The sequence below is a fragment of the Ailuropoda melanoleuca genome, unplaced genomic scaffold, assembly GCF_002007445.2.
Source record: "Ailuropoda melanoleuca isolate Jingjing unplaced genomic scaffold, ASM200744v2 unplaced-scaffold11384, whole genome shotgun sequence".
Lineage (NCBI taxonomy): Eukaryota > Metazoa > Chordata > Mammalia > Carnivora > Ursidae > Ailuropoda > Ailuropoda melanoleuca.
The window spans coordinates 4,742,745-4,761,729 of NW_023179820.1; the positions used below are offsets into that span (position 1 = coordinate 4,742,745).

At 37.8% G+C, this 18,985-nt stretch overlaps 1 protein-coding gene across 5 annotated transcripts in view; it reads right to left on the bottom strand.

Annotated features, from left to right (window-relative positions):
- The window catches only part of PCMTD1 (protein-L-isoaspartate (D-aspartate) O-methyltransferase domain containing 1), a 62,738-nt gene extending 44,150 nt beyond the window's left edge, over positions 1 to 18,588 (bottom strand). For 2 of the 5 annotated variants that reach the window (XM_034650169.1, XM_034650170.1), the window contains exon 1: positions 18,351 to 18,483. The gene's annotated coding sequence lies outside the window, so the exon portion shown is untranslated. Of the gene's footprint in view, positions 1 to 18,350 lie in introns of all 5 variants that reach the window. The other 3 variants (XM_034650171.1, XM_034650167.1, XM_034650168.1) reach the window with 3 other exon arrangements.
- Between the last annotated feature and the right edge of the window lie 397 nt (positions 18,589 to 18,985).

The window sequence follows — 18,985 nt, forward strand, 5'->3', positions numbered from 1 at the left end:
AAATATTTTTAAAAGACAAGATGAGCTTAAGCTGAAATGTTATCATTTTGAAAGTTACGGGATTTCATATACCTCCAATGTCTCCTCCACTCCTTTTACTTAAAGATCTGAATAATGACCTCTTCAAACCTGTATCACTATACAATCAAGCATGGGTCCATATTCCTAAACAGTCACACCCATGTATTACAAATGCCCTCAATATGCAAAGTTCCATGTATCTTTGAGCTAACAAAACCATCAGAGATTAACTGCCTCAGATTTTAGGATTATTGCTTAACATCTTCAATTTTTCAAGAAATATAAGAAGTGCTCTAGTAACCATCCTTAACACTTAAAAAAATTCCTTATAGAAGCTACAGCCAAGAAAAACCTTTCAAACAGAAGAGTTGTTTACCTCCTATAACTCAGGAAAAGTCTGAAGCACTGAAATGACAATTGAGCTTTCTGGTTTTAGTCCGTTAAGTGACAATGTTCTTAGGAAGTAATGAAATCAATAAGGAAGCACGACAGAAAAACATACACATTTTTGGCTCCTCTTGGGTCACGCTTTTAAAGCTGGCCCTATTTTATTTGAAAAGTTTTGAGTTCACAAAGAACAATATTCAAATAAAAAATAAAACAATATTTCAAAGCAAAATTCCATAATTTGGGAATATAGATGGTCTATATCTGTTCCCTTACGCTAGTATATCACACACCAAAACATGAGCTCACACGAAAGATACTCTTTCTGCATATTACTGTACTGTGGAATGCAAAGACTGGCCTTGTCACACTATATGATTTTAAACAAACTGTTATCTTTCCTGGCTTTGGTTTTTTTCACCTGGGAGATACTGTCACTCAATCAAATTTTCTTAATGGCACCTGTAAAAACTTTAAAAACATCTAAGTGTATTTGCTATACAAAGATAAAGAATGTAAACAGGTTAACTAAAAGTTTTTTGGCCTTATAAAATGGCATCTTTCCAAAGTTCATGATGATCATTTTATCTATGGACAGACAGAGCGAGCTATACAGAATAAAATACCTAGTTATATATCATTCTTAATTTTTCAGTGCTTCAACAGCAACTCATAATTTCATTAACTACCCCGACAGGTGGTATTACCTGCACCATGCAAATGAAGAAAACCAATTGAGAAAGAACAAACTAGTTGTTCTAGATTTCCCACATAATACAAAGATATTTTGGTCTTATTCACAGATCTAATGGCATTCACCACCACTAATATTCACATTATCAGAAACAAGAAAACACAGCAACTAGAAATGTAAGTCTAAGACCTTTGAAAAATACACACACACCACATTTGATATTAATACCTTCATCCCATTTATTGGGACAAATAACTCTATCCCTATTTTTACTCATTACTCATGACCCAGAGAAAGTTTAAGAAGTTCTTTAAAATAAACTGTAATCAGGGATGCCTGGGTGTTTCAGACAGTTAAGCGTCCCCCTTCAGCTCAGGTCATGATCCCAGGGTCCTGGGATTGAGGCCCGTGTCATGTCAGGCTCCCTGCTCAGTGAGGAGTCTGCTTCTCCATCTGCCCCTACCCACTGCTTATGCTCTCTCTCACTCTCTCAAATAAATAAAATATTTAAATTAAATAAAACTGTAATCATAAGATCATCACCATAATTCCATAGGCTTTAAAATAATTGCCAGGAAGCACATCTTAACTTTTAAATGATTATCTGTCATCAATAGTTCCTTGTATTAATAAAACTCATTTGGAAAACTCCATGCAAACTAAACCACCAAAATGCTGTAAAAGCTTATTAAACTATAGCCAGTACCTCCCTCCAGGCTTCATTTAACAAGTTCTTCCAGCAAGCTGAATAAGACCCAGGGACACTAGGATAGAAGGTCAAAAAATGGCTTCAGTTCAGTTCAGTGCAATAGACAGTCTCTGTTCATGGAAATTAGTCTCTTAAATGGTTCGTGTATTAAAAAAAAAAAAAAAATGTTTAAAAATTACTTTCAATTTGACTATAATAAATTCATAGAACTGAAGATTTTTAATAATGTAAGGAATTATTTCATATTAATTAGACTGATGGTCAAACTGTGTCCTGAGTATAATTATGGTTATTAACAGTACACATTAAAACACTAAACGCCCTCTGGACAAAGTTACTCAAAGCAATTAGACTGCCTTACATTTGGATATTTTAAGTTTTGCACAAAAAGACTTCCATTTGATTTCCTCATTCAATTAACAAAAACTGATCACCTATTTTTGCCTCAGGAACTATGACAAGCATGAAGGATTCAGAAACCATACTCCAGAGGCTAAACTCAAAGAGTTTTCTTAGGAGGTAAGAAAAGCAGAAGAGCTCACTTCATTTTACAGATATAAAGAATTGAGCCCCAGCAGCTGCTCTGTCCAAGATCACACAAGTTAGAAAGAAACCCAAGTTTTATAAGTCATTTTATAATAATCTAAATAAGACAAAATCTGTTCAAAACATTAGAACATTTAAGGCCAAAAAGACCTAATTTACTCCTTTTTGATTTCTTAAAATTGAGCAGAATGCTTCTTTGAAAAAGAATTTTTTATTAATTTCAATATTTAATTACTGATAGTAAGCAATATTACTAAAACCTGACTCTATGACAGCTCATTGGGAGACTAAGGAAAAAAAAATGCCCAATTTAAACTATTACAGAAAACATAATAATTAAAAGTCAGATAGCTAAATCATTTTCTCTTACTTGAAGCTATTCATTGTCTTCACAGGAAAATTTATGAATTATTATCAATCTCTAAACAATAATTATACAACAATGTATTACATATATCTAGACTGAATCCACACAGGTTATAGTGGTGAGTTACAACATCAACCAATGTAAAATTCTGGTCTGAATTCAACAGGATTTATATATCAACAGGAATATAACAATTTTACCTTACTCATTTGCTAACCTCAGATTATTTATAGATTGAATACTAGTATATCAAATTATAATGATTTCATATCAAGTTATAGATTCATTATTGAGTTATATTCTAATAGAATGTTTTCCAACATAAGTAAAAATTATACTTAAAAGATCAGATAATATAGTGTTGATTCTAGATTGGAATCCTAATTCTATAAATTCTAGCTATGTTAATATTAATAATAATAATTACCTCACAGGATTCACATGAGAAGTATCCGAGATGATGTATGTTAAACTGCCTGTAGTCCCTGGTCATGTACCAAGTACCTTATAGGTGTTACCTGTTTCTATTAACACAGGCCTACTTCATCCTCTCACAAAAGAACATGTTCCCATCTCAAGAAACATTTGTTCAATGTATAAACATCTGTATCTAGTAATAATATATAATATATATGAAATACTTCAGATTTTAGGTGCCAATTTTCATTAAGATCTCAACAGTTCGATGGTGTTTCTGAGGAAACCAAAGCATGGAAAGATGGGGAAAGACCATGGGGACATATCTTGAGATGCTGGATAGAATTAGAGGAATCAGTATGAACTCATTATTTGACTTGGAGAACTGTATGTGTGTGCATGTGTGTGTGTGTGTGTATATATATATATATACGCATACACAAACACACGTACACAGAGAAAAATACAAAGCCATAGAAAACACAAATACATACATACTTTTCCTTGTTTATGAATGCCTAAAACATAGACAATGATTCAAAGAAAAAAAAACAAAAAACCCAAGCTCTTCTTGAAAAGGTGAGTAGGAAAACATGTTTTGCATTTTTATTTGCTGCATTTCCCTATCTATTAATAGTAATCTCCCCTATCTATTAATAGTAATCTCCCCTATCTATTAATAGTAATCTCCCCATTCCCCATTCTGCAGACACTACGGTGTCCACCCTTTCATCAGCAGCAGGGACGCTGGCATCTCTGCTGCAGTCGTCTCTGCTCCCAGCTCTCACAAGCATCCTGGGCATCTTCGACAACTATTCAAGCCCCATAAGTACAACCATCACAATGCCTTAAACTCCAAGGACCTATTCACTCACTGTCCAACCTCTGTATCCTTATTTTATCCCACAATCACATCTTACATCTAATCTGCCCATTCTTTTTCTACCACTACATTTAATCTTCAGGGTCACTAGTGCTACAGCAAAGGTTTTCCATAAGACCAAACAGTAAATACATTTGAATTTGCAGGCCTTAGTTGCTGTTAACAACTACTGAATTCTGTGCCCTATAAGAGCAAAAGCAGGCACAAACAGCATGTAAATGAAAGTATGGCTATGTTCCAAATTTTTTATTTATTCATGAACACAGAAACTTCAATTATATATAATTTTCACATATTACTCTTTAAATTTTTTTTCCAAACATTTAAAAATGTAAACACCATTCTTAGTTTGCAGACTAATCAAAAACGGGCAGTGGGCCAGGCTAGGCTCATGGGCCATAATTTGCTGACACCTATCAGGATCACTTTTGCAAATACTGTTAAGTATAAAGAGTTACACAAAGGTTAGTAAAACATCCAAGAGATCTTAAAAATGTGTTCAGAAAGTCAACCTAAAAGCAACCTAGGCATGTATACTACATTTTCTAAATCATTCCTGTGAGGTACAGACCTAACTAGCATAGGTTACAAGAGCTTTTTTGGCCCTTCTTTTTTTTTTAACGATTTAATTTATTTATTTGAGAGAGAGACACTGAGAGCGGGAGAGAGCATGAGGGGGGAGGGTCACAGGGAGAAGCAGACTCCCTGCTGACCAGGGAGCCCGTTGTGGGACTGGATCCTGGAACTCCAGGACCATGACTGTAGCTGAAGGCAGTCACTTACCAACTGAGCCACCCAGGTGCTCCAGCATATTAATTCTTTATAGTTGAAGTACTGCGGCCGTTGCAATAAAATGAATAGAATAAAATGAGTCAAAAGCAAATTATAGCTTTCCCGGGCTATCCAAAAGTAGAGTTCCCATGAGAACTTTCCTAAGCCAAACTGGCATAAAGCAAAAGGTACCCCCTGCTTTCCGACGCCACTTTGGTTAAAGAAAGACCTACATTAGTATGGTAATGGCACTTTTCCTAAAAGTGAAAATCCTCTATAGATTTCTTTCAGTTAATGAAAACAGGTACTAACACAGGTCTTTTGTAAAAGCTAAATGGCACAATGCAACCTTTCAGATAGTGGAAGATACCTATATATTGATAACATGTGAAAATGTGAAATCTCATTCTAGAACTTTAAAGTTTGTAATCCATGAGACCAAAGGCATAATCCATATAGTTTTCTGTGCATATAAAACCCAAACAAAATACACCACTTTGATATTTGTGAAAAAGTCAAGAAAAATAATAAACTGTAAAGAAGAAAACCTCTAAAATTATCCAGTTCACCCTGTCGTGCATGGGGCAAACTACTTGTTCAAGGTCACACTAACAGAATTCAAGGGTCCAGAGTCTTGGTTGAATTTCCTTCCAATACATCATAAAATAAAAGCTCAAAAAGTGACACCTTTTCTGAGATAACGTGTGCTTGTCTACTGTTTCTAAAACAACAAAACCCTCATATTGTTAAAATAACACAGGGAAGAAGTGTAGAGTCCTTACTAAAAGTGTAGACAGAGCTGCTAATTTTCAAGTCAGTGTAGTAAAAAGAAAGAAGCGTGTTCAAATATTTGGTCCAGGGACTAGGACTCCATTTTCATATTTAAATGTGAGAAAATACAGGAGGCCAACAAGAAATAGTCAAGACCAGCTGACTGGGAACAAAATATAGAAAAAGCAATTGGCCTTTAAGTCAAAAGGAGTCTACCATCATTTTAACTGGGAGAAAGGTTTAGAATGGCAAAGGGAGCAAAGCAATGGAGACAGGTTTTAAAAGCAGCAGCAGTTCACTGCCCTGATTCTGCGAGAGACAAATTAAGTACAAATCAAAAATATTCTACTTGCAGAGAGTAAATGATGGTTACCAGGGGATGCGGAGTGGGGGTAAGACTGATGATGTTTAAGAGTACAAGCTTACAATGAGCAGTAAGTCATAGAGATCTAATGCACAATACAATAAAGACAATATTGTACTATAATTATGTAGTATGACAAATATTGCTACAAAGGCAATAAGATATGAATGTATCAAAGTAACACATCGTACACATTAAATTTATACTGTGTCATATGTCAAATGTATTCCATAAAAAAATAGAAAAAAATTCTACTTCCTGTATCAGTTCTTACTGGGTAATGATCAGCCACGGCATGAGCAGATGGTGCCAGGGACACTGCACGAGAAAAGGGCTTTGCTTGTGGGTCTGGTGCACTGCTTGGCAGGCTCCTGCAGTGCTTAAGGGTTCTCCACCAATACACTCCTACAGTGCACAACAGCCAGCAGCTTCCCCCAGCGCCCTCCCTTGGATGGTTTGCAGAAGACAGCCTTCGGTAAAACACCTCTCTATGAACATCTTTCCCCTGGTACCCAAAAGCAGATTTCTAGCAATTCCATGAAGAAGTCACCATAGCAACTTCCTTGCCATCCAGTGAGCCACACATCTTCTCAACAAGGTCCAGATATCAATCCTGGGTGGGGCTCTTCCTTAAGTGCTTAATCTTGGCCCTTAGGGGTAGAGGCTAATCCTTGTATCTTTTTCCATATTCTTTATTTTTTTAAAAGATTTTATTTTGAGGGGTGCCTGGGTGGCTCAGTTGGCTAAGCATCTGCCTTCAGCTCAGGTCATTATCCTAGGGTCCTGGGGATGGAGCCCCACGTCAGGCTCTCTGCTCGTCAGGTAGCCTGCTTCTCCCTCTGCCTCTATTATGAAAAAACAAAAGCTTTAAAAAAATAAAAATAAAGATTTTATTTTGAAAGAGGGCAGGCAGGGGGCGGGGGGAAGGGAGGTGGAGGGAGAGAGAATCTCAAGGAGACTCCATGCTGAGTGCAGAGCCCAACTCAGAGCTTGATCTCACAATCCTGAGATCATGACCTGAGTGGAAATCAAGACTAGGATGCTTACCGGACTGAGCCACCCAGGCGCCCTATTTTCATATCCTTCAGAACTCTCTACTTACTAGCCAATCCTGTTATTGTTAACACTTCTTTACATTAAACTTTCCCTGTTCATATTACCCTGTGTGGCTTCTCCTTCCTGTTTGAACTAGACTGATACAGTGCTGAAAACCATTAAGATGACACTCAGGTCAGTGAGGGAATGAAGAGCAAGCAGACAGGCAATAAAATGAACTGTGAATACAACAGATACTGATATGCTGCCAGACAAAACATCCACAATCCCTTGGATTTGATTTAAACTGCCATGTCCTGAAAACACTCTTGGTTTTGGTGTTTGTTTGGTTTTGTTTTTAACTTCTAAGTATTTGAGTGTGTTTTATCTTAGTTTCATGGCAAAATGTTGCCACCAGCTTTTCTGTGCTATGAGAGCTGTCCATCCTGATCACAGAGGAACGTTAGATAGCCAAGTGACTAAAAGTACTGAGGGCAGCAGCTGCCCATTCTGCCATCTTAAATTCCCACTCAGGAAATCCATCACTGTCAAACTTTTAGAAAGCAAAATGGCTTAGTGGCCTCATCTACTGGGATCAGCTTAAACATGAGCTTGTTAAGTGAAGCACATGATCCTTCTGATGCCCGTTTCCCCTCTATAGACTTTAATGATTATTAGCACACCTGGAAAAGGACAAAATAAAACCAACTGAAAAACTCATTAAATTTCGTGCACGCATCGTAGGCAAACTAAAAATAAAAACCCACAAAGTAGGGACGCCTGGGTGGCACAGCGGTTAGGCATCTGCCTTCCGCTCAGGGCGTGATCCCGGCGTTATGGGATCGAGCCCCACATCACTCCTCCGCTATGAGACTGCTTCTTACTCTCCCACTCCCCCTGCTTGTGTTCCCTCTCTCGCTGGCTGTCTCTATCTCTGTCGAATAAATAAATAAAATCTTTAAAAAAAAAAAAAAAGAAACCCACAAAGTAATAAAGGAGCAGGTTAACAGTAAAGCCAAATTCTTGAAACAAATGCCAGGGATAAGCAATGGTAAAGGTTACCTTTTCTTGTTAGTGGCATTTCAAAGTAAAAGAAAAGAGCGTCAAAAAATATTTCTTGGAAAAAAGCAGTCCCGGAGTTGGAGAAACATAGAAGGAGAAATAAAGATATAAGCAGGCAACTAAAGAATTCAACAAATTTATTGTTATCACTCATTTAGCAAAAAACAATTTTGGAAGAAATCAATAATAAATGACACTAAGCAAGCCACGCCTACTTTGCTACTGTACTACAAATGCAATACACCAGACCCCAAAGAGAGAGAATTGCCAGAAAGACAGCCTTATATATCCTTTTTTTTTTTTTTAAGATTATATTTATTTGACAGAGAGCGTGAGAGCATGTGCACAACCAGGGGGAGCAGGAGAGGGAGAAGCAGGCTCCCAGCTGAGCATGGAGTGAGCCCAATGCGGGGCTCGATTACAGCACCCTGGGATCATGACCCAAGTTGAAGGCAGATGCTTAAGCGACTGAGCCACCCAGGTGCCCCAATAGCCTTATGTTTCTATACAGTATTTGTTTTACTTTAAAGTGTGATGGGTTGGAAGGTATATGTGTTTTGGAGGAACAAAAATACTTTCAAGAATAGTAACGTGTAGCAACTTCTCTTATCCCACTACCTTACTGTAATTTCTCCAAACATGTTTTACAGCTGGTGAGCCTAGGGTAGAAATTCATTTATGTGTATTTATAGGGAATGCACAGTGAATGCACTTTCCTACTAAAAACAAAGCATACGTACAACTTCTTCAAGTACAAGATTCTTGCCTCCCAACTGGAAAGACTCCACGTAGCAAACTGACAAGGATCCCAGCTTCTTCTCTGCCAGAAAAGCAATGTCATGGCTGTTAATATTGTCCCTGCCTTTCTCCAACATAATTGCTTCTAGGATTTTAGGACAGGTCTGTATTTCTCCTTTCTCTTACTCTGCTGATTCAAAGTCATCCTCCTCTTTAGCACAGATTTCCCAGTGCATTTAGTAAGTTTCTATATTATTTTCACAGGGAAAGGGTTCCTGCCATCACTTCGAATTATATCCAACCCCAAGAACCTTCTTGAGAGCCCTCCTCTCAAACTAGCTACTGTATTCAATTACTCATATTCCTCTTCAGTGAAAATCCTATTCTGTCACTATCCTTATCAACGTCAATTAGATTACTGTAACTAACTTCACTTTGGTCTTCATACCTGTGGTTTTCCCAAATTCAGTAGCATCCTGTATATCACTCTGATTCACATGCCCAATATAACACTTTTATCATTAAAGAAAGGAAGCAGCTCCAAAAATTCAGAGGTGCCTCTAGGCAGCTGCAAAACTGAGACGAAATCCCACCTGGCAGGAGTTCAAGGCCATTATCATTTAAACCCAGTAGTACCAGTTTTATCAGTTTTATAAATGTCATCTTAGTATTTTGTGGGGGTAAAGGGTTGCTTAGCAATCATTTCCCTAAGGGATCAAATGGTCTCAATATACTTACCTATATTAGTTTTCTGTCATTGCCATAACAAATCACCACAAACACTAACAGCTTAAATCCACACAAGTTTACTATATTACAGTTCTAGGGATCAGAAGTCTGACAAAGGTCTCACTGGGCTGAGATGAAGGTGTCCGCACAGCTGCATTCCTTCCTGAAGGCTTTCACGGGGTTTGTTCTCTTGCATTTTCAACTGTCCATCTACTTCTTTGGCTCATGATCCTTTCCTCCATCTTGAAAAGCCAGCAACGTCAGGCTGAGTCCTCCTTACTCTGTCTCCTTCTTCTACTTTTAAGAAACCCTGTGATTACACTAGGCCTATCAGGAAAATCCAGACTAGTCTTCCTAACTTAAAAGTCAGGGGATCAGCAACCTTAATTCCCCTTCGCCCTACCAGGTAACGTATTCAACAGATTCCAGGGATTAAAACATGAACATCTTTGCAGGGGAAGGGGCATTACTTGTCTACTACATTACCCAAATTTTATTTGCCCTCTATCCCCAGCAGAGTAGGGAATCAAACAAACAAACCCAACTTAAACGTGTAATGTGCAACCCAAGTCCATCCTCACCCATCCTACTTTTCCCCCCAGATACAGGAAAGGAAATAAGAGATCACGAAGATAATCAGTGCAGAGAGATATGCTCTCATCCCTTGATAGAACTTGGAATTCATTTTCTCTTATAAATAATTTGTGGTCACATTCTTAAGACAGCACGAAGTCCTCTAACTGAATCGATAATAACTATACCATACACTAAGTGTAAAAGAACCTTACAGAGACCCTGAAATTCAATTTGAAATACCAACTGCAAACACTGTAACATATAAAACCATCAACCTTTTCGTCTGGTTATTATCAAGCCATGTAATCATTTTCTCTCTTAGAAAATATATGTCCAGTCTTAATAACCCTTGAATACAGTATTATTAAAAAATACAGTATTTCTAATATTTTACACCACTGGGAAAATTATGCCTAAATTAAACTTGAAGCTTAAAAACTGATAAGGGCTTAGTACTGCTTAAGTCTTGACCTTACTTTTAGAAATGTGGAAAGTAATTATGTGGATGCATTCTGTGTGCTTACAAAAATTCAGTTCAGCATGAGTAAGACGCTGTACATGATAGTCCACACCTTTTCTTAGCTGTTGGTACCTGCCAAGGTTTATAGCAGATTCAAAACTGTCAAACTTTAATGTAGTATTATTCCAGATTGGCCTCAAGAGGGAGCAGCATCCTTTTAAAAACAGACTGCCCCACAGGTAAATGTTTTCAGTGCATCACTAAAAATGAATGGAAAGACACACTAGCCAAAAAATAGGAGGATATTTAGGAACAGGACTTGATTTTAATAAAGCTCTACATAACAGAGGGCACTAATGGATACAGAGGGAAGCAAGACACAGAAGTCTCTCAGAATTAACTACAGGATATACCATCCTTGGGTGGTAACATTCTTGATAATCCTTTGTTTCTTCACCCGTATTTTCTAGTTTTTCTATAGTGAATTCTTACTGTTATTGTATGAAAGAAAAAAAGCAAAAACAAATAACCTTTTACTTATTATTTCTATAGCAACTAGTAACATGCATGTTAAGTGACTAAAAGAGAATCATAGGTGTACAGAATCATAGATGCAAATGATTCTAAACTACATAAATCTAAACTATATAAAGTACCATCTAAAGTATATACAGTACCATCATAAAAGGAAATGACATATCTATCAAACATCTAAAAACTAATTTTTTAATGCAAATCAGAAAAATACTCAAATCGCGTATTTAGAACAAAATGACTGAAAAATGACAAAGGAAACATCTGACTATTCAGTAAGCCAGATGGTACTACTTAAGGGGAAAAAAAAAAAAGGCACAGGTTGCACAACCTTAAATGACTTGTCAGGAGTAACCTGATAGAGTGGCTACAGAACCTCAGTAGCTGCTAAGCTTTACACAACAATACTCTGTATTTATAGCACCCTCGGTCTGAGAGAATCAAAAGGCATTCACTATTTACCTTGTATCCCGTCATCACCTTATTCACTTATTATTCCATTCAATTCTGACTTCCATCATTCTTACCACTTGTTACTCAAAAGGATTCCCAATGACATTCTTAAAAGGCATGAATATATTATTTGTTTATATGTAAAAGTCTGAAAGGATTCACACTACACTATTAAAAAAAACATTACTCAAACCACCCATGAAGAACAGATGTGGAGGGGGAGACTTGCTGAAGAAGGAAATTTTCTTTTAATTTCATGCATTTTAGTAATTCAGATCTTATCTTTGAACATACAACAATAATACAATAAAAAAATTACTGACCACATAAAATATATTGCATTGTAGTCCATGATATTTCCTTCTGGATGACACAGGGAATTTACTTCATCCTCTGAACAGCTGTATTAAATATATTGTTAGAGGCCACAGTCCCGGAGACCAGTTTCCAGATATCAAGGATTATTTCTCAGCACCAAACTTCTAAATACATCCACACCCCTTTGTCCAGAGCAGACAACTGGTCATGGGAGCTACCTATCAGCACTGCCATCCCTGGTCTTCCAATTCAACAGCCAACTATGAATTTTAGCAAGCATTTTTGTGTGATTCTCCATTTCTGCCTTCTCTCCATTCATTTAGCTATTAATCATTACAGGCCAAAAAAGATATCCATTTTATTCCCCACCATGAAACATCCATTTTAGCTTTCAAGCTTTATTTTCCCCTATAAGGAAAGAGCTGCTACTTTTTATTTCTCTTCCTTTAAAGTGTTGCTTCAATGGATATAATCATAAAAAACTGAAAACCATCTAAATGCCCACCAATAGAAAATACGGTAAAATTCCTATATATACAATCTATATATGTAAGCTATATATAGCAAATACATTGAGGCTGCAAAAATATTTTTTTAAAGAATGAAGTTTTTCATCTACTAACATGGAATACTAGTGATAAATCAAGTGAAAAATGCAAGTGAAAAACTGTGTGCAGTGTACCTCATCTTTATGTAAGCAGAAAAAGAGTACTTATTCATATTTACTTGCATACAATAAAAAAATAGTATCTTTTATATCATTTCAGGAATGAATGGATACCTCCCAGTGGGGAAAGAAGGAGGCTGAGGAGGAGACATTTCCAGTTTATAAAACTTTTTGTATGTTTAAAATATGAACCATGTGACTATATTACCTAATTTTAAATCAATGAATTATTTTGAACTTCCTTAAAACTTTTATCTTCAGATTATTTGTGACTGCTGTTAATACTTAAAAGTTGAGAGCGGGTAGAATGACAAATTAATTACCTTGAGAATCAACCTCACTCCTTTATAATCATGCATTTTAGCATTCCAAAAGAAACCCCAAATGTCTGCCCCAACATCACCAAGATATCCTACCTTATCAATTTCTAACAGCAAGCATTACTATATTTAATAAAGCAATAACTACTTATTCAGTTGCTAAAATGTAACACAATATAGGATGCAAAGACAGACATAAGAGAAATATAAAATTGTAAACTCTGCAATGGTAACCATTAACACTGATGTATTCAAATCTGTCTGAAATTTCACATGAACTCTTTCGGACACAAAGAGTTATGTGTACTTTGTGTGAGGGCATTTCAGCTAATCATGTAGTTGGAGATTCTTGATATCACCAAAAGGCAGAAAATGACACTTCAGTATAAGGAAAGTTTTATTCTACCTTTCATATCCATATGAGCATAGAAGAAACTGAGGCCAAAGAATTATGGTACATTGCAATTCATTTAAAAATGTGTCTTATTCAACAACATGGACAAGAATTCAAATATCAAACCATTAGTTTTAAGAATTAGTAACACAGATCTGTGCATCTAGAAAAGCAAAACAGCATTTTTTAAAATAAACAACTTATCATAATTACCTAGTAATCAATCTGAAAAGAACTCATTTGATAGCCTACAACTAGACAATCTGGTTTTGTTACATACACACACAATTAAAAACTTCAGTGAAATCCTGTGTCGTCTAGCAACTAAAATCAAATACTACTTAAATGCCATTAAAGGAGTAGTTGACTACTGATCATTTTCATACTCATTCACGTATATTTCCTGAGCATCCACTGGGAGATACAACAATAAGATATGGTTTCTGCTTTCAGGCATTTTATAATTCAATTACTGTTAGAGTACTCAAAAACAAATTCAGAATAGAAAGTTATCATCAAGAGGTTAGCAACTGCACAAATAAGAGCAGACCCTACCACCATGAAAACAAAAAAGGGGGGGCTCTAGGGAAATATTGTGAATGAGCTAGTCTTTCATTTGAAGTACTTCAGGAAGCAGAGATAGGAAAGGGAGAAAATTCCAAGTGGAGATGCATAAGAAACCAAGAGTTTACATTCCTTCTGTTCCAGAAAGAAAGTAAGCACAAGTCTGAATAAAACAAGAATTAAATTTGAGAAAGAGCACTGAGGACGAATAATGGAGTTTTGAAAGGCAACACTGAGGATCAAGGACTCCATTCTAGAGTTGAGGAGCCACTCAGTGGCAAGGACACAGCCTTGGAAGCCATGTTTGGGGTTCAAATTCCAGCTCTTCTACCCACTAGCAACCCTCCTGGCTCATGAAGTCGTCAGTTTCTTCATCTGTAGAGTGGGAAACTATTTTGAGGACCAAATGAGAACAAAGCATTCAGCATAAAGGCTGACATAAGAAACTATCAGTAAGTGTTTTTTGTTCCGTTTGCTCTTGTCAGAGAAAATATGAGCAGGACTGACTTTAGGACAATTAATTTGATAGCAGTATGCATGATGAATGGCAAAACCCAGAGATTAGGGATGTCTTATTAATGGCAGCTGAGGCAAAGGGATTAAAAGTATTTTGTTTCTGGGAAAATGGAAAAGCAGCAGGAGAACCTGATTCCTGAACCATAATGCAATAAAATGACAAAGAATTTCTGAGAAAGGGGGAGAGCGACGAATCAAAGGTGACCTTTGATTTTCAGCCTAGAAGACTAAGAAAATGTTAAGATCATTAATATAAACCAGGAAAATGAGGGAAGAATTAAACTGCAGGGGAAACAGTTTAATTCTGAATCTACGGATTCAAGATTCCAAAATGACAATTACTTACAGAGTTTATCAAGGAGAACAACAAAAGGCAAGTCTGAAGCTTAGGAGAGACAAAGAGGCTGGTGATGAAGAACTGGGCTTCAGCAGGGGAGAGAATGAACAGTGGAAACCATGGGTGTGCGTAGGACTAAAAAGGAGAAAATACAACTCTAAGAAGAAGTGCAAACTCAATCTAAAGTGACACTTGTATATAAGTGAGATGAGAAAATGAACAAAGCCACAACAAGGTACAAGTCTGAGGTGCTGGCTTGTGGAAGTTCCAAAGAAGACAAGGTCTTGCCAGCACTTGGTGCTCATAATAACTTAGATTATAAGCAGACATGATGATGTGACTACTGTAGGTTTTTAAGAGCCTGCAAGTTACCGAAAAGTGTTAATTATTTCGACTCAACCCAGAGCAGGACACAGCTAACACAGAATAATTATAATTAGATATTTTTCAGTATCTCAAAGCTCCAAATTTAAACTACTAAGTCATCTTCCTTGACATCCATCCACACATTTGACTCTATTAGATTATCTACTATTTGAGAAGACCCCCCCCCCACCCCTTCTACTTAAGCCAGCCAATTCTCAGGTTTTCTCCATTCTACTTTGGCTTCCCTTTCATCTCAACTAGCTTCTCCCTAGAAACAAAAATCAGGGAACAACAGTCCTCTATGCAATTTCACAACAGTTGTTTTAAACAACTAGTTTTTAGAGCCCAACTAGATTTTAAACTCTAGATGCTACCTAATACTGCTTTTGTTATCATTAATAGGACCCACATAGTTTCTTGACATATATATGAATATATGTCGCCAGAAAAGACTTTCAGGCTAAACTGCAAAATAAACTTTCTATTTCTATCCATCAGATAAAAAGATCTCTTATTAATTTTTGAAAATACACACACGCACTGTTGGATTCCCCACCCTTCAACAGCCAAAAACTCAGTAGATCTTAACATACTCCAAAGACTTCTTCCTGGTGCTGAAACATTTTTGTACCCAAAACTGTGAAGCCCACCCACATTCAATGTTAAGTTGTCCAAGAGATAATCGAGAGCAGATATGCCACTTAGATATGAATCCAAATACCATCCTTAACAATTACCACGAATAAAAACTCAAATATTTTCCTATATGTAGGTTTCTTCTCAAATATACATTACAACTGATACTTTATTAACTTCAGCATTTGCCCTATTTCTTTAAAATACACAGCCATCACATATGCTGGCAAACCAAAACAGATTAATATACCATAATATTAGGAATTATACTTCATTAAATTGTTATGGTGTATTTTTTAAGAGACTACAAAATACTAAAAATGAAATAAGCACACTTTAATCTCTTTAGGGCCCTCTTTGTATTCTTTTATTACATTAGTCTACTAAAGCATAACTGGGTTCATAAAAATGTTAAATGAGATTATCCATCCAAGTTTGTAAGGAATAAAAGTGCCTGTAAGAGCTGCAATTCACTATAATATCCAAATTTACCATGGCATCAAATAGAGTGACTAACACAATCCCCCTTCTTCTTGGTTAATGGCACCAGCTCAAGAAATATCTTAATAACACAGCACAGAAACCTCATCTAAAACAATACCACAGTTTCATACTATTTATCCTTTGGGCTATTTTTCAATGCATGATTATATTCAGGTCTCTATTTTGTAAGGAATACCTCCAAGCCAAAAGAGGGAAAAACTCCAAGATCAACAATTTTATAAGACAGTTTTCATTAATGAAAGGCAGCACGGCAGAGCAGAAAACACAGGTTCTTGGCTTAAGCCTGAGTCTAATCCAGTCACCACCACTAAAAAGGTGATGAGATCTTGAGCACTTGATTTAATCTCTCAGAGTCTCTGTTTATTAATCTTTAGATTGGGGAGAACGCTACCTATGTTGTTAGAGATAAATAAGAAAAAGAATATTATTACCGACAACTACAACTAAATGCCATAGACACTGTGGTTCCTTTTAAACATTGCTCCCCAAATAATTATACAATTGGACCTAAGATTTCAGGCTATATATATATATATACACACACACACATATATATATATGCTTACAACCAGACTTCTTTGTGATTATCTCACTCGGTTCTATGTTTTCCCTGGAAGCTAGCAAGAAGATGAACACACAGTACGTTTTTAATAAATACATGCCAGTGATTAGATCAACAAAGCCTCCAGCTCTTCTGCCCACAAAAATACAAAATATAATAGGGATTTCCTAGCTTTCTGTCTTATTTAATAGTAAGCAGTGTAATATCACCCTTTCACTTACAGCTTACTCCCTATGGTCTACTATCAAAATATTTATAAATGCTCCTGGCTGTTTTGAAGTTTTGTTTTGTTTTTTAGCCTGTCTAAAATAAGAACTTCTAGGCCACTGGCTTTCTACCTTTTACCTTATCTTCAGACATGAGCAGGTTCATGTTTAAGGAATTGAATTTGTTTTGAACTGACCATACAGAATTTAAATTTACCAAAAAAACAAAAAGAAACTACTTTAGTAACCTGCTTTATGAAGTCATCCAAGCCTCCTGTAAGCTACCATAAGCTCTGTGTAAACATATTACTTAACTTGCCTAATATTTAAGTATCCCAATCTGGCTTTAGAAAATCTGAAAGTTTTGCCACATTATGTTTCAAAATAATAGCTTGTAGTCCTTTTTAAAAGCTATTTAATAAAAGATTATAGAAAAACTGGAGACAATGTTCAGCAATAAAAAAACACACATGGTTTATGTAGCTTTTAAAAAGAATGAGGTATTAATAAAATGGAAGAATATCTGTGAGTATCCCTGGCCAATGAAAAGTATATACTATATATGATCCCAATTTTGTTTTTAAAACATACTTACACGCATAGAAAAATCCTGAATGGCTAAATACCACACTTGTAGACAGTTACCCTGGGTACTAAGAGTGGAAAAATGGGGGGCGGGGGTAGGGAGCAGACGTCTTCATTGTTTAGCTGCTTAATTTTTTTCTTAAAGAGCACGTAGTACTTTTGTAATTAAAAAAATAACTAGGAGAAAATAACATTGGTAAAAGTATACTTTCTCCTCCGTACCCAAATTCTTCTACTGTGTAACTTTAAAAACATAGTTACGATTTCTCAGTTTTAAAAAAGGAGACATACAAAAACACAGTACTGGAAGTTAAAAAAGAAACATCTTGGATTTGCAAAATTACTCCCGCTGGTTCTACTCTTGAGTCCTCTCTATGCCAGTGTTTGAAATACCCTAAGGACGGGTACCATACTTAAACAGTAGTAAACGCTCAAACAAAAAAACAAAGTAAGAAAATGTTAGCTCCTGCTCTAGCCTCTTAAATCCCCTCCCAGCCTCAACCCTCAAGGCTTCCCCGAGCCTACGTAGGCTGGATTCTCTTCCTCCAAAATCAAAACAACAACAGAAAGTCACGGGGTGGAACTGAAAAAGGCCCGAAGGGGCCCGTGGGTGTCTTCGGACCGCAGCGTCGGGGAGTCTTGGTCCCCGAACCCAGGTCAGAGACCAAGGACCGTCCGCCCCAACCTCCCATACCCTTCGACCCCTCCAGACTCCCTCGACCGCCCTGGACTCCCGGCCCCTTCGACCCTTCCGACCCCGGCCCCCAACCTCCCAGCCCCCTTCGAAACCCCCAGCCTCTCTCGACCCGCCCCCCCGCCCGACCCGCAAGACCCCGAGTCCACAGGCAGCGGCGTTACCTGCGGCGAGGCTGTCCGTCTGGCCCGCCGCAGCGACGCGCAGGGTCAGGCACTAGGACTCGGCGGGCTCCACGGCAGCCCGCCGCCCCCACCGCCACAACAACACTGCCGCCAGCACCGCCGCCGTTGCAGCCTGGAGGAGGGGCGGGGCCCGGACCGGCGGCGGGGGAAGCCCGACACTCGCGGCCTCCGGAGTCGGCGGGAACCTGGGCATGCGCAAAGAGCAGCGGGCGCAAGGACCGCTCTGGGAGGACGCCGGAGTCAACAAGACTTGGGGGACGCCCCCATCGGCTCCGCCCCCACAGGAATCGCTCCGCCCCGACGCCCAAGCAACGCGAGGCCTTGAAGAGACCTGGGGACGGACCTTGTCGGGAGAGATCCCGCGAGAACAGGGCCTCAACCTCCCCGCCTCCTTCCCGGCGTTAGGACGCTCAAGGACTGAATAGCTGCTGAGAGGCGGTTGCCGGTATCAGAGCTGGAATTGGGGCCCCAAGGAGGCTGTTCTATTCCGCGGTGTTTCGGAACAGGGCATTTAGGTGTCGGAGCATCTTCGAGGGTGCTTCCCCGCGGGGTAACTATACAGAAAATTTTGTGGAAAGTGCTCCCCGATTTAACTGAAGAGCCAACGATTTTTC